Source organism: Eufriesea mexicana, unplaced genomic scaffold (genome assembly GCF_001483705.2).
Source record: "Eufriesea mexicana isolate 0111107269 unplaced genomic scaffold, ASM148370v2 scaffold1172, whole genome shotgun sequence".
NCBI classification, from domain to species: domain Eukaryota; kingdom Metazoa; phylum Arthropoda; class Insecta; order Hymenoptera; family Apidae; genus Eufriesea; species Eufriesea mexicana.
The window spans coordinates 13,073-25,715 of record NW_016909298.1 but is presented as its reverse complement, the minus strand read 5'-3'; the positions used below and the strand labels follow the sequence as shown (position 1 = coordinate 25,715).

Genomic DNA, 12,643 nt, shown 5'->3' with positions numbered 1-12,643 from the left:
GTGATTTTTCTTTGAACTTGTTCCAAGCTCTAAATTTGATAACCGTGGCTAGTGCGATAATCACATTGTTTGTCTTTATGCGCCACATTTTTTCATCCTTGCCAGATTTTTTTTCTGTGCTGTATCCTGTCCACCATCAAGATCCGCTCCATTTTGGAGACGGTTAATTCAAGATTTTTTCCCGGCCATTTCCGTTGAGGTATCTTTTATCTCAATTTTTTTATAAGTAGCTTAAAATTAAAAGTAAAATCTATGAAAAATTTACACGGCTACCTTCTTTCAAACATTTTCTATGAATTTTTAAATGATAGGTTATGGTGGAGGTTATGATGGAAGTTATATCATACAAGTCTGCCCCCTCGAAATAGATTTAAATATGGAATTTCTTTATGAAACGTTAATTATAGGTATTAATAATTTAATATTATTAATATATTAATATTAATTGATAATTTTTAATTTAATATTATTAATATTAATATTAATTGATCATTTTTAATTTAATTATAGGTATTGATATCGTTTGTATTAGTCACTGGATAGTGATAATATAACGCGGCAGATATAACCTAATTAAGCACTGAGAAATTGTGAAGTGTAATAAGAAATATAAATGAACGAAAGAAATCTGATTTAACAAGATAAATCAATGATAGTCCAACAAATAAACACACTATAATCTTTTGCACAGCATAATCATCCATAGTTGATACAGAAAATGAAGCCCCCAACATAACTTATAATCATTCACAGTCTTGTAAGGCATAATTATTGGAAGAAAGGCCAACAAGAAGTCGCAACCATAAACAAACAAGTATAATTTGATTAATGGAAATACATACATCAATGAATTTTAACGTGAAGATCATATTCAGCTAGATTAGATTAATGAACGGTGTCAAATGGAATTTGATGTGCATAACTGATTATTTACATAATAGAAATTGATTATTGTAATTTAATCAATAATGGTTAATCAGTAACCACTTGAATTCAATTAACAATACATATCAATCTCGACTTTAATCAATTTGTATATTTGTTCAGTAAGAATGTAATTAACTAAAAAAATCTGTGTAGTGAATTTTTAGTAACATTTTAGTTACATTCCTACATCCTCATACAAATTTTAATAAGTTATTACAACCACAGTGAAATGACGATTTGGGTAAAGTTAGGTTAGGTTAAATTAGATTAAGTATACCTGCATTTATGGTTTCGTGTATCAGTAAGATTTTTGAGATAACTCGAGGCACACGAATATTTTAAAGCAGAAAAATAATCTACATCGATTCAGAATTTGAAATGTCAATTTTCTTACGTGGATGCTGATCGTTTCAGCAAAGTAAAAAATAAACGATAATACACAGATTACTGGAAATTATATGCAACAAAGTGTTGCAACAACGGACAGCTTTTGGAATCGGTACAAAATTACTAAAATATTATTTTGTCGGAATAAAATATACAGATTCGCATTACGAACGATATTTTTATTTCAAGTATTACGTTCTCGTGCATTTCTCTTTAAGCTCGATCAAAGATATGGCAAGAAATGCAAGTTTTAATGTTATTAAAAAAGTGATAAGATAGAGAAAGACGGAAGGGTAAAATGAGGTTATTGGGGATTAAAGTTAATTTTACACATGCAGTCGGCCCTGTAATGGCGACCTTCGTCGCCTCGTTGCCGCGTGTAATGCCAACCTTTCTGTGCCAAAAGCGACACGAAGGATAGGATTCCTTCGCCTTCATCAGCCACCTGAGCTAACCGCTCAAGATTTTACGTTTGCCCGATAAAAACCTGTCCCTTCCAACAGATTACATCTTATTAATTAACTCTATAATAATATAAAATCGCTTGATACATCAAGACCATAAGTTGGCAGCAATTCAAGAACGTTTTCCGCCATCTTTGATACGCCAGAAAGAATTTCTATCGTATTGGAACTGAAAAGAAAAGACGATAAAAATAATTCCTATTTTGGATAGACGTTCCTATCAAAAATTTCAGAATTAAAAAGAAATAAATTTTTATTCTTAAGAAATCAAAAAATATTTAACAATAAAAATGAGAATTCAACTCTTTCCAATTCGAGGTAACGAAATACAGTATCTACCAAATATTTTCAACCAAATATAACTTTGTTATGCTGTACTGAAATAGAAACGACAAGTTAATTAAAAAATTTTAAAAAGAAACCTTTGGTCTTATGAAATACCATTTTATTGAATTGCAGACAAAAAGAATCACGTTATAATAAACAATTAAAAAGCTCTTTTTAAAAAGAAAGGGAAGATAATCTACCAAAAATTACGAAGAATTTTTAATTTTTAATTTTTGATTAAAGATGGTTCACTAGTCTATTAAAAATAGTTTAATAATTTATTAATACCGTAAAAATTCTGGGAATGTTTTTCGGACAAAGGTAGGAAAGGATCACTAAATGGTCAGGCATTTTATTGTTCAGTTTTTACAACGTCAGACCCGAGGGACCAGGAAAATTTAATCGATCGGTCGAATAGAGGCGGAAGAGTGACAGGGTTTGTTTCGAGAATACGAATTAACCGAGAAGGCGAAGTGAACACGTGAATTTAATGTTCCCCGTAGGAGGAGAGGGGAATTATTTTTATTTGCTATTTTTACGCCCCTGCGAGAGATCTATCGGCGTAAAAGGGGTACGGTTCAACATTATAAATAATGGTCGTCGAAATCGATAAACAGAGAGATCGACTGTGAAGTTTACGGTCGTCAATCGCTCGAGGACAACTGAAGAGAAATTGCCTGTCTTGAACGAAAAAATGCCTCGTTTGAAAGGAAACAGGTTTATTACCTTTATAAATTTCGATGGCGCTCGAGATACACCCTTGATCCCATCTCCGATTCTAACTCAAAGCTGTTGCCAGAAAATTGTCGAGGGAACCACCGCTATTCCAAGTGTTCGTTGGCTAAGAAAAGCCCCAGCCATTCGATATGTGCAAAGTGCCTTAAAATTCTTTCAAGCTCACTTACATTTTAGAGAATTATTGCAAAGAAAGAGCAAGAGAGAGAGAGAGAGAGAGAGAGAGAGAGAGAGAGAGAAAGAAAATATAAAGAATTTATTTATTTATTTATGAATAATGGGTATCAATTGTCAAATGCACATGCCCTAATATGAATAAAATAATACTACAGGCAAGTTGATGAAGAAGACACGAAGAATAATTGATAGAAAGGTAGGAATGAGATAATTTTCATTAGAATGACAGTGAATACAAAGAATTTATTTATTTATGAATACTAGGTATTAATTGTCGAATGCACATACATTAATACGAACAGAATAATACTACAAACAAGTTGACGAAGGAGATATTAGCAATAATTCATAGAAACAAGAGATAATCTTGAATAATCTATCAAAGTATGCCCACTTTGTATTGAAATATATCACGAACAAGTAAAGAGAAAGTAATTCATTAATTCAGAAAGTAGGAAAATATAAAAAGAACGAATTTAATAAATTTAAAAGAATATCAAAGTAGTATAAAAAGTTTTTCAATACAGAACTGTGTATACTATCCATACATTGCTACCTACGTCGATATCTAATTGTACATCCCACGAATATCGTCTGTCCTGTTGTATCAGTGTACACCTCTCGCCCAGTGCAATTTTCCAGCAGCGTGCATCACAGAAATATTTGGAAAGGAAGAAAGATAAAAATAAAAAAGAAAAGGCACGAACGATAACGATTTGGTATTGAAAAGTGCCGTAGTGCACAGACGCGCCTGATGTTTGCCATTCGCCAACAAATTTCATGCTTTATTAACTTGGTCAAGCAACGCGTCAAAGCGTAGTACAGATGCAAAGCAGCTAGACTCGAAAATTTCGCGCTCGTCAAACTATACAAGAGTTCTGTTCGACTCTGTGCCCTCAACTTTTCCGGCCGAGGGAGCTGGCAGGCCTAACTTCGAGGCTCGTTCGTTCCTTTACAATGCTAATCCGGGCCAATTTGCAAGTGGAAACGTCGCGAATCGACCATTTCTTCAGTTTCCCCATTCCTGTTCGCCTGTCCCAAAGAATTTCGCTAATTCCTCAGAGGGGAATTCCCTAGGGGAATTTACCGCCCTTTTTAGACGATTCCTTCTCAGAGGAAAGTGGAACATGAGTTGAAACTTCGTAAAGGAGCTATTTTCCAGCCCTTCTTCAACCGTACTTAAGTATTTCAGGATCAATCGATTATTGGTCCTCGATTGGAGAAAATCGTTTTGAGAAGGAAACTTGAAAGGCGGGGCGTAATATTTTTAACACTAAACCTACTACAACCGGTCAAATGATCGATATGTGGAAAAATAAAAACAGCAGAAATTAGAAAGAAAAGAATGAAATATGTGAAGTATTGGAAAATTGATTATACTGGGTGTCCCAAAATTCACGCAAAAAGTTATTTTGATAGAAAACACGGGTTTTTAATTAAAAATTGTAAATATTCCTCGATAATGAAGACGCGTTGTTCCTCCGTGTAGCGCTTCATTTTGAATAACCCTGAATTGTTAGCTGTCACGCTGTCTTCTTTTTTGTTGGCAACATTTTACCGCAAAAATGGTGCAAAATTCAAATCTTGCGCGAATTTTGAGACACCTTATAGAGATATATAAATCGCGTAGTCAAGTGACCAAATCCATAACATTAAGTGCGGAAGTTTTGATAAAAAGTTCAAAAACGATCATTTAAACCATAATAGGTTTAATGTTAACAATAAAAATTCAATTCTTTATATACATGTGTGTGTGCATCGTATATATAGCACAAATTGAGAAAAAGAGTAATGGTGAATCGATCTAGTGATAAGCGACACGGGTGTTGCCCTCTGGCGCCGAATCCAAGTCTTCAATTCCCGAATTCCCTATATCGCGCTTTTTATTCCGCCAATTTAACAATAATTCGCAAAAATGTTTAGATCAATGATTCGCGGGGTAGTAATTAATTTCTCTTGTTCAATTAATTAACGAGGAAGCTATCCATGTTTTATTTCCACGAGAACAGTCTTCGATACTGATTTGTACGAGGTGTAAGTACTCGTCAGCGATTCGTTCGACATTGCTCGCTGGGATTCGATTGATTTTCGAGGCAATTCGAAAAGCAGCGCGCATCGAATGCCAAAATGACTTAAATTTGGAACGGATTCAGGGTGAACGAGGAAAAGGTCAGCATGGCCTCCTCGTTCAACATCCAGTAATATCGTTTCGACTTATTCACCACGCGTTAATTTATCGGTATATTTACAGGACTCGCATTTGCACGCGTGTTTCCACGCCTGCCATTGTTTGCGCACGTTCCCGGATTTATTAATACTATACATCCCGCTAAATGATCCAGCTCTGGTTGTTAAATAAAAATCGGTTTCCCCTGTGAAAACTATAAATCGAAGCGAGCACGTATACTTTATTGACACGAATGTTTCTGCAATAGCGTAAACGCGATCCCATTGCGAATTCTTGTTAACCCGTTTCACGCGTGTTCAATGAATTCGACGAGGAATTAAGCAAAATTAAGCAAAACGCAATAGAGGAACGAGAGTTCCATTGGACATAATAATTTTCTGCTTTTAAAAAATAATTCAATGAGGTACTAAGCAAAACACCATAGAGGGACGAGAGTTCCATTGGACATAGTAATTTTCTGCTTTTAAAAAATAATTCAATGAGGAATTAAGCAAAACAGCATAGAGGAACGAGAATTCTATTGAACATAGTAATTTTCTGATTTTTAACCCTTTGCGCTCGGCGATTTTTTGGCTAAAGAAGGATACGAGTTGAAAAATTTCCTCCTATATGGTTAATGATATTTTTTAAGCAATAAATAAGAAATCGTATAATAACTAACACGTAGAATTATTTAATTTCGATATCACGCACACTGTTACATTATTTTAAATTTGATATATTAATTAATACCGAGCTTCGAAATTTTATCAAATGGCGACTCAAGGGCGCCTCTCGAGTGCAAAGGGTTAAATAATTCGACGAGGAATTAAGCAAAACGCCATAGAGGAACGAGAATTCCATCGGGTACAGTAATTTTCTGCTTTTTAAATAATTCAACGAGGAATTAAGCAAAACGCCATAGTGAAATCACAGTTCCGTTGAATATAGTAATTTGCTGTTTTTTAAATAATTCGATAGGGAATTAAGCGAAACGTCATAGAAGAACGAGAGTTCCATTGGTTATAGTAATTTTCTGCTTTTTAAATAATTCGATAAGGAATTAAGCAAAACACCATAGAGGAACCACAATTCCATTGCATATAGTGATTTTCTGTTCCTTAAATAATTTGATGAGGAATTAAGCGAAATGCCATAGAGGGACGAGAGTTTCATTGGATATATAGTAATTTTCTGCTTTTTAAATCCAAGGTTGGTAAGCGCGCGGACTACTCGCATCTTAATGATTCGCATTTGATATCATTCAGCAATTGAGAATATAGGTTACGATAAGAACCGACGTTCGATATGCTCTCACCTAATTTCAACTGGGAATAATAAAAAAAAGCCTCTTAATTAGAAGTTACACTCCAAGAGCAGTTTACCGCTTTCATTCTCCACACTTGCTGTCGAACCATTTGGGGACTTAATTAAAAGCGTTTGCATGCCTATAGCTTCGGTCTAACAATGACGTTCCCGCGATATTTCGATTCTTGTTTAGTCATTTCGCTCCTGGGGGAATAGTTGTTACATTTTCTCCGCTAGACCGACCTCGATATCGAAAGATTAGATGTCAGACATGCGAATCGGAAAGCCTTTTTCAGATTACAATATTAATTTCGAAGCCATAAGTCGTGACACACGCGAAACACCGCGAGGATCAAATGAAACCCTGCTAGTGTTGCATGTTCGCTCACAATTAACAGGATAATCGTGACTTATCAAATTTCACCTGGATATTAATCTGAAATCAGGATTAGTTCTTAATTACTTAGCCAAAGAGGCACCGTGATTTATCGGGAGAGAGGAATTAATCAAGTCGCGTGGTTAATGGCAGAGCCATGGCGGAACGGTAACAGTTGAAATATGGCTATCATTCCAAGGAAAAGTAACCTTTGTCAGTGGACAAACGTACATCCTGCACAGGTCGCTTTGTCCAATCGAAATCTCGTGAATTAATAATGCAACGGACAATACGTGTCCCTTTGTACGCAATTTTATTCCAAGAATGCGGTAATTATACACGCTTCCTCGCATGACAAACGGTACATACGCGAAAGCTCGCCTGTCACAAGTCTAGTTTGCGCCCGACCATTTCGAACTCCAATAGCTCGACTGTGGTGCATCAGAGAAATACTGGCTTAACTTTTATCCCAGTCGTGACAAAGCAATTACCAAGCACCTGCTCATGAACGGAATCAAAGTACCTAATTAACGTTACCTTAACTTTTTCTTCCAGTCTAAGTCGAATCATTTAGAAAAATTCGGTGAAATGTCATCTCAAGGCGTATCATCTCACAGCATCCTACTACAATATCGGTGAAATTTTTATCCTTTCTGGAAGGAAATATTTGAAAAGGAACGAAGTACACAGTAGCTCGAGCGTGACAGCAAATAGCGAGGAAAAAATACTTTTGATGCATAGAAAGTCTTTGAAGTTACGAAAAACGTCTTTGCCTAGTTAGAGGACCACTAGGGATCAGTTCGGATTGGCCTCAGAGGACTGCAACTGGGGGATGATCCGAACAAATGTTGGCAGTCGTGAACCGGTAGGACCAAACGGATAAACGGCATGATTCCAAGTACCCTGTGAACCAGTACACGTGTCCACGGCTGTTCCTCGCCGCACAAAAGCTTCGTGGAGCAATACTATCTACCTATGGCAACAGAAAGTGTCGAAATTTCGATGGGGACTGGGGCTGAAACCTATCGTGGATGGAGACAGCCAAGGCTGCAGGGAAAAGGAGGACGAAGGGGAAAACGAAACACGAAAAAGCTGTTCGGCTGTGTGTATCGTGTTGGGAATGGAAATGGAGTTGAACATTTCGACAACCGTTCTTTCTCTCTGTGGAATAGCCTAACAAAACTACCTGTCAAGACTGAAGCTTTCCTCGCCTGGTTGCGTTTCCAATTGATACCGAAATGGTCTCTTTGGACGCTGCAACTTGTTCACAAAGAAGCAATGCTAATGGCTTCTTTTGTCACTTATACATCCACGTTACATCCACGTATCTGTATCAGGAATTCGAGGAAGGAAAATTTCCAAGCTGCCTGATCCTTAATTTCTTCCACGTAACCGGATTGCTGCAATTACGCGACGCGCGTTACGAGAGGGATACATTAACAAGGAACTGATTGGCTCGACAGAGATTTGGGATGTTGTCAGTTACAATGAACCGCGTTTATTATTAATACAGACTTTAGGTCTGCATTTGAAACTGTGGTCGATGAAGGATTGAGGGGACGTCTGAATTTTAGGCGACAGCTGTAACTGGCAACGTTGAAATACTCGGTGTGAGCCTCTGAACGAGTGTACGTATAAATAGCTGCTGGTCTATTAGCGGAGGATGTACAGGCAGACAAGCAGGTCTCGAGAAGAAGAGAAACCGAGCGGTATATATGGGAATAAGAAAGGTAACACAGGGACATCGATCGAATCGTTAGAAACAGAGAGACTACTGTCAGCTCATGCGTCAGTTTGGAGCTACAGAGGCGGAAGAAGTTACTACACTTCGACTGACATTGGATTCCCAGCTCGAAAGAAATCCCAGATTGCGCCTATATACCCAGCGGGATCCGAGGACAGTCGACTTTGATCGGGCATACCTGACAGAAAGTAGGAGACATACTGAATATTACATCAGGATCATAGGAAGCTTAGGTGCTACGCTACTTCGCTTTCAAACTTCAAGTTATACAAACTTTATCAATCGACGTAATGGTACCTGACGTTTCTAAAAATGGCTCATGCCGGTTCAATTGGACAGTAGGGTACAGAAGAGACTGAATAATCAAGTGGACAAACAACCAAGCCTAAATGCCATTAATATCTCGGCTTAATTGAGAGGAGAAGGTCGAAATGATTATCACCACGCTCGCCCATCCGCATTCTTGCGGTGCTAAAATTCCAATTTCCCATAACTTCCCGGTCAATTTCCAGCAATATCCATTCGCTAAAGGAAAACGATGCTCAGCCGACGATATGCTACTCGTTATCCACGATATTCAAGCGGGAGGTAGCCAGACCTGTCTCGCACAATCTACGCGACCGCGCCTGAAAACACTTGTCGGTTTTCCTCACCGTTCCACTTCGAAATATTAATTTATACGGCTCTGGTATTCCAGGGAAGCCCCGAAATGGGCCGATTATCATGTAGATCAGCTCCGTTCGACCGCGATCTGATCCGCTGTGCTCGCAGAACTCATCGATTCAACGAAACAACCGGTTTCTTATCAGCAACGCCGGTAATTGGATGCCACGGTTCAAACAGGCGGAATTAAAATGGCGAAGTGAAAGAGAGAGAGAGAGAGAGAGAGAGAGAGGTCTCTATTTTCACTGGAGAACGAACTAGGCAGGAAAGGAGAGATAGGAGAACCGTTTCGATTGATTCCTCTTGCTCTGGGGCATGGAGGATCGCGGCTGGTTGATCCAACGAGATTGCTGTAGAAAGGACCAGGTAGAGGAAGAGGACTAAATTTGAGGGATAAAAACGGGGACAAGGTATAGCATCTCTGCTGGATAATGGCAAGTGGCTTTTTACCTTAGGTTAATCTAAAGAAGCAAAGCTCCGCGCGTGTTTGATCTAGGTCTATAGCTCGTTTCAAGAAACCTTGTCGGTTACGATCAAGAGAACCAATATGAGATTATCCCCATGCTACTTTGTGGCAAATTCACACGCCAGCCTGTGTCTGCGTGCTCTCCAGGCGTAAGGTGTAGTTTCTAATACGGTTTTTCGGATTAATTTTCGATTTCAAAAGGACTCTGCCTAACACAGAGGATGCATTTAATCGGATAAATTCGCTTTCGCTTGATGAGAAACGAATAAGAGCGTGTTATGAAACTGACTAAAAGTCCAGTCCAGGGAAGAGGAGGTAAATACTGCTTTCGCTCTGACAATGGAGGACGCAGCTCTAACATTATTTTTCAGCCGAAAACAAAGACGTTTTTGCGTTTTAAAAACAAACTTTTCACTTGTTGTTCGAAGTAAGGAACCGTGAATGACGGGTTCGGGGAAGATGAAGATGTAAGTTTTATTTTATGCCAAAAGGAAAAAGAAAAAGAGCTGTTGCAGTCCTAGGAATGAGGATATCTGTTTTGTTATTCCGTGGATATAAAGAAGACCACCAAAGACAGGAACAATGTCAACTGGAAGAAGGTCGGAAGGAAAGATGGAAATCTGCTGTAGCTGAAATTGAATAACAACACTGGCCCGAATACAAAAGAGGATGCTCTTTCGATTTCGAATCAAATTTTTCTCCAACCTTTACCTCGTGTGTTACGCACACGATCGGCAGACTCGTGAATAAGTAATTAATAGCGACTAGGCAGAGGTTGGAGAACCTCCAATTTCTCTCCTTGTATTTGTCAGTGTCAAACCAGCTGGCTAGAAATTGTAACAGACCACAGTAGCCAGAACAACAAGCAGAAACCCGGACTGCATTAGCAAAGACGTAAACAAATCTGAAATTCGTCGGAATTTAAATAAATCGTGAAACTATATGGCCTGATGGCGAAGGAAAATTTTTACAATTAAAATAGATGACTCTATGCCGAATCACGTTACCGTGTTTCAAAATTGGAAAAAAATATTTCACGAATTTGGTACATTTGTAATTTAGAATTTAGAACGTAGAAAGAAAGGAGTTGACGAAATAAAATAACGACTTGCGAAATTATTGGATAGAAATAAAATAATATAAAATAAATTCGATATAGGTAAGATGAATTACAAAATAGTTTAAAATTCGAAATCGAGAAAATAGCAAAGTCATCTCGTCTTTCTTGGCTTCCCTTGATCTTCTGTAATATTTATAACGCTGTTAACCGTCATTACGATTGCCTGGACAGCTTTAGCTAGCACAGCAACACCCTCGAGACAGTCCAAATTCCTAAAGGATAAGGATACCTCAAATTCGATGTCTGACTAATATCGATCGTTACAATTGTGTTCACACACTTTTACCCACTTCGATAATCTCTTTAAGACACTCTATAGATCGTCACAGATCCCCAAATAATCCCTAACTGTCAATCCCTGAATTTCAATAACAAGTGTTTCGAATATCACTATATCCATTTAATATTCTAATTCAAAGCCAACGAAAAATCTCGATAAATGTAAAATAAAAACTGCTTACCCCTAGCCAACGAAGAGACATAGTTGATCTAGCCATAGATCTTCTCGACACGATCGAAGAGACCATAAGAGAATGATAAAATTAGTCCAAGATCGTCTATCGCGGTGGATAAGTGGGATTTTTGGAGACCATTCGCAATGAGAGTACTTTTTTCTGTGATTACACGCACTCACACGAGGTAAATGAACGAGCACGCGCGTCCACAAAGCGGCAAGATTGAGCAGGGCGCACGTCCTCGCGCCACGAAGGCCCGCGCACCACTGACTCACTGCTCTCGGTGTCGACGGCACGCGTTAACGTAGAGAAACACGCGGCGGTGGGAGAACCGGCGTGGAAAAGATCGGACGTTTCCACGAGTGTTATTCTCGAATGCTCGCAGTAGACCTCCGTGACCGCGGATATTTCCCGAATAGTCGCCGAAGCGCGAGAAAAACAAACGTTCGTCTGCTGGCCGGCGAGTGAGCGGTGGTTGCCGCCGCGCATGCGCACATGCCCTTCAACCAATCGGACGGTTTACAGTTCACGTCCGTCATTCTTCTGGCCATTGTTTGACTCTTCTAACGATTCATGCGATTCTCGGTTTGTGTATGCGTGATTCCATTAATCTTTCGGTTTTATCCTGGTCTCGTGTTGTTCAGAATCCGTGGGTCTGGAAGATTTTGTAGAAAGATGTTTAGCCGAGGTTTGAATTTAATAGGCCAATACTGTCCGTTAAATATTCGTGTTACTATGAATTCTTTTCATACGAGATTTGAAGAATTGTTCGTTCTAAAATTGTTAGAACATTTTATGCGGGGATAGAAGATGTATTCGTGTTTCAATTCTTGAATACATTTGATTTCGATTTCATTGTGAAAGAGGATCGGTTCTCTCGAAATGTTTTAAAAATCGTTCCCATTTATTTGGTTTAGCAACGTGAAGGTTATCTCGAAGCTTTTATATAACGTATATTTCGCGTAATAATTTATGAATTTCTTTCATTTTATTTATTCGAATCAGGTTGCGAGTAATGATAAAAAGCCGTATTTTCACTTAAAACACGTCTTTCTCCTTTGTGTTTACAGCAAGTTACAATGTCCAACAAATTTTAACTTTTCCTCTGATCTATAATATCCGGTAGGTGAATCTTGTAGAGTTTAGTTTCTTGAGCACGAATCCGTAATCGAAATTGCCCTGTCACTCTCAATTTCCGAAAAGTGTGAGTTTTTCGTAAAAAGCAACGATTTTTAGATAAAATGAAGTATTACGTAAAAAGTGAAAACGTTAGAAAGTTCATTCTTATCTTCAAAATTAAGTTAGAGTATCTCGAGTTTATCAATAT

The 12,643-nt window shown here is 38.1% G+C and overlaps 1 protein-coding gene across 2 annotated transcripts in view; it reads right to left on the bottom strand.

Moving 5' to 3' along the window:
- Stacl (SH3 and cysteine-rich domain-containing protein) overlaps window positions 1–11,782 on the bottom strand; it is an 83,753-nt gene extending 71,971 nt beyond the window's left edge. The window contains exon 1 of one of the 2 annotated variants that reach the window (XM_017900388.1): window positions 11,323–11,782. The gene's annotated coding sequence lies outside the window, so the exon portion shown is untranslated. The remainder of the gene's footprint in view (window positions 1–11,322) is intronic. The other variant, XM_017900389.1, reaches the window with a different exon arrangement.
- Window positions 11,783–12,643: the final 861 nt, after the last annotated feature.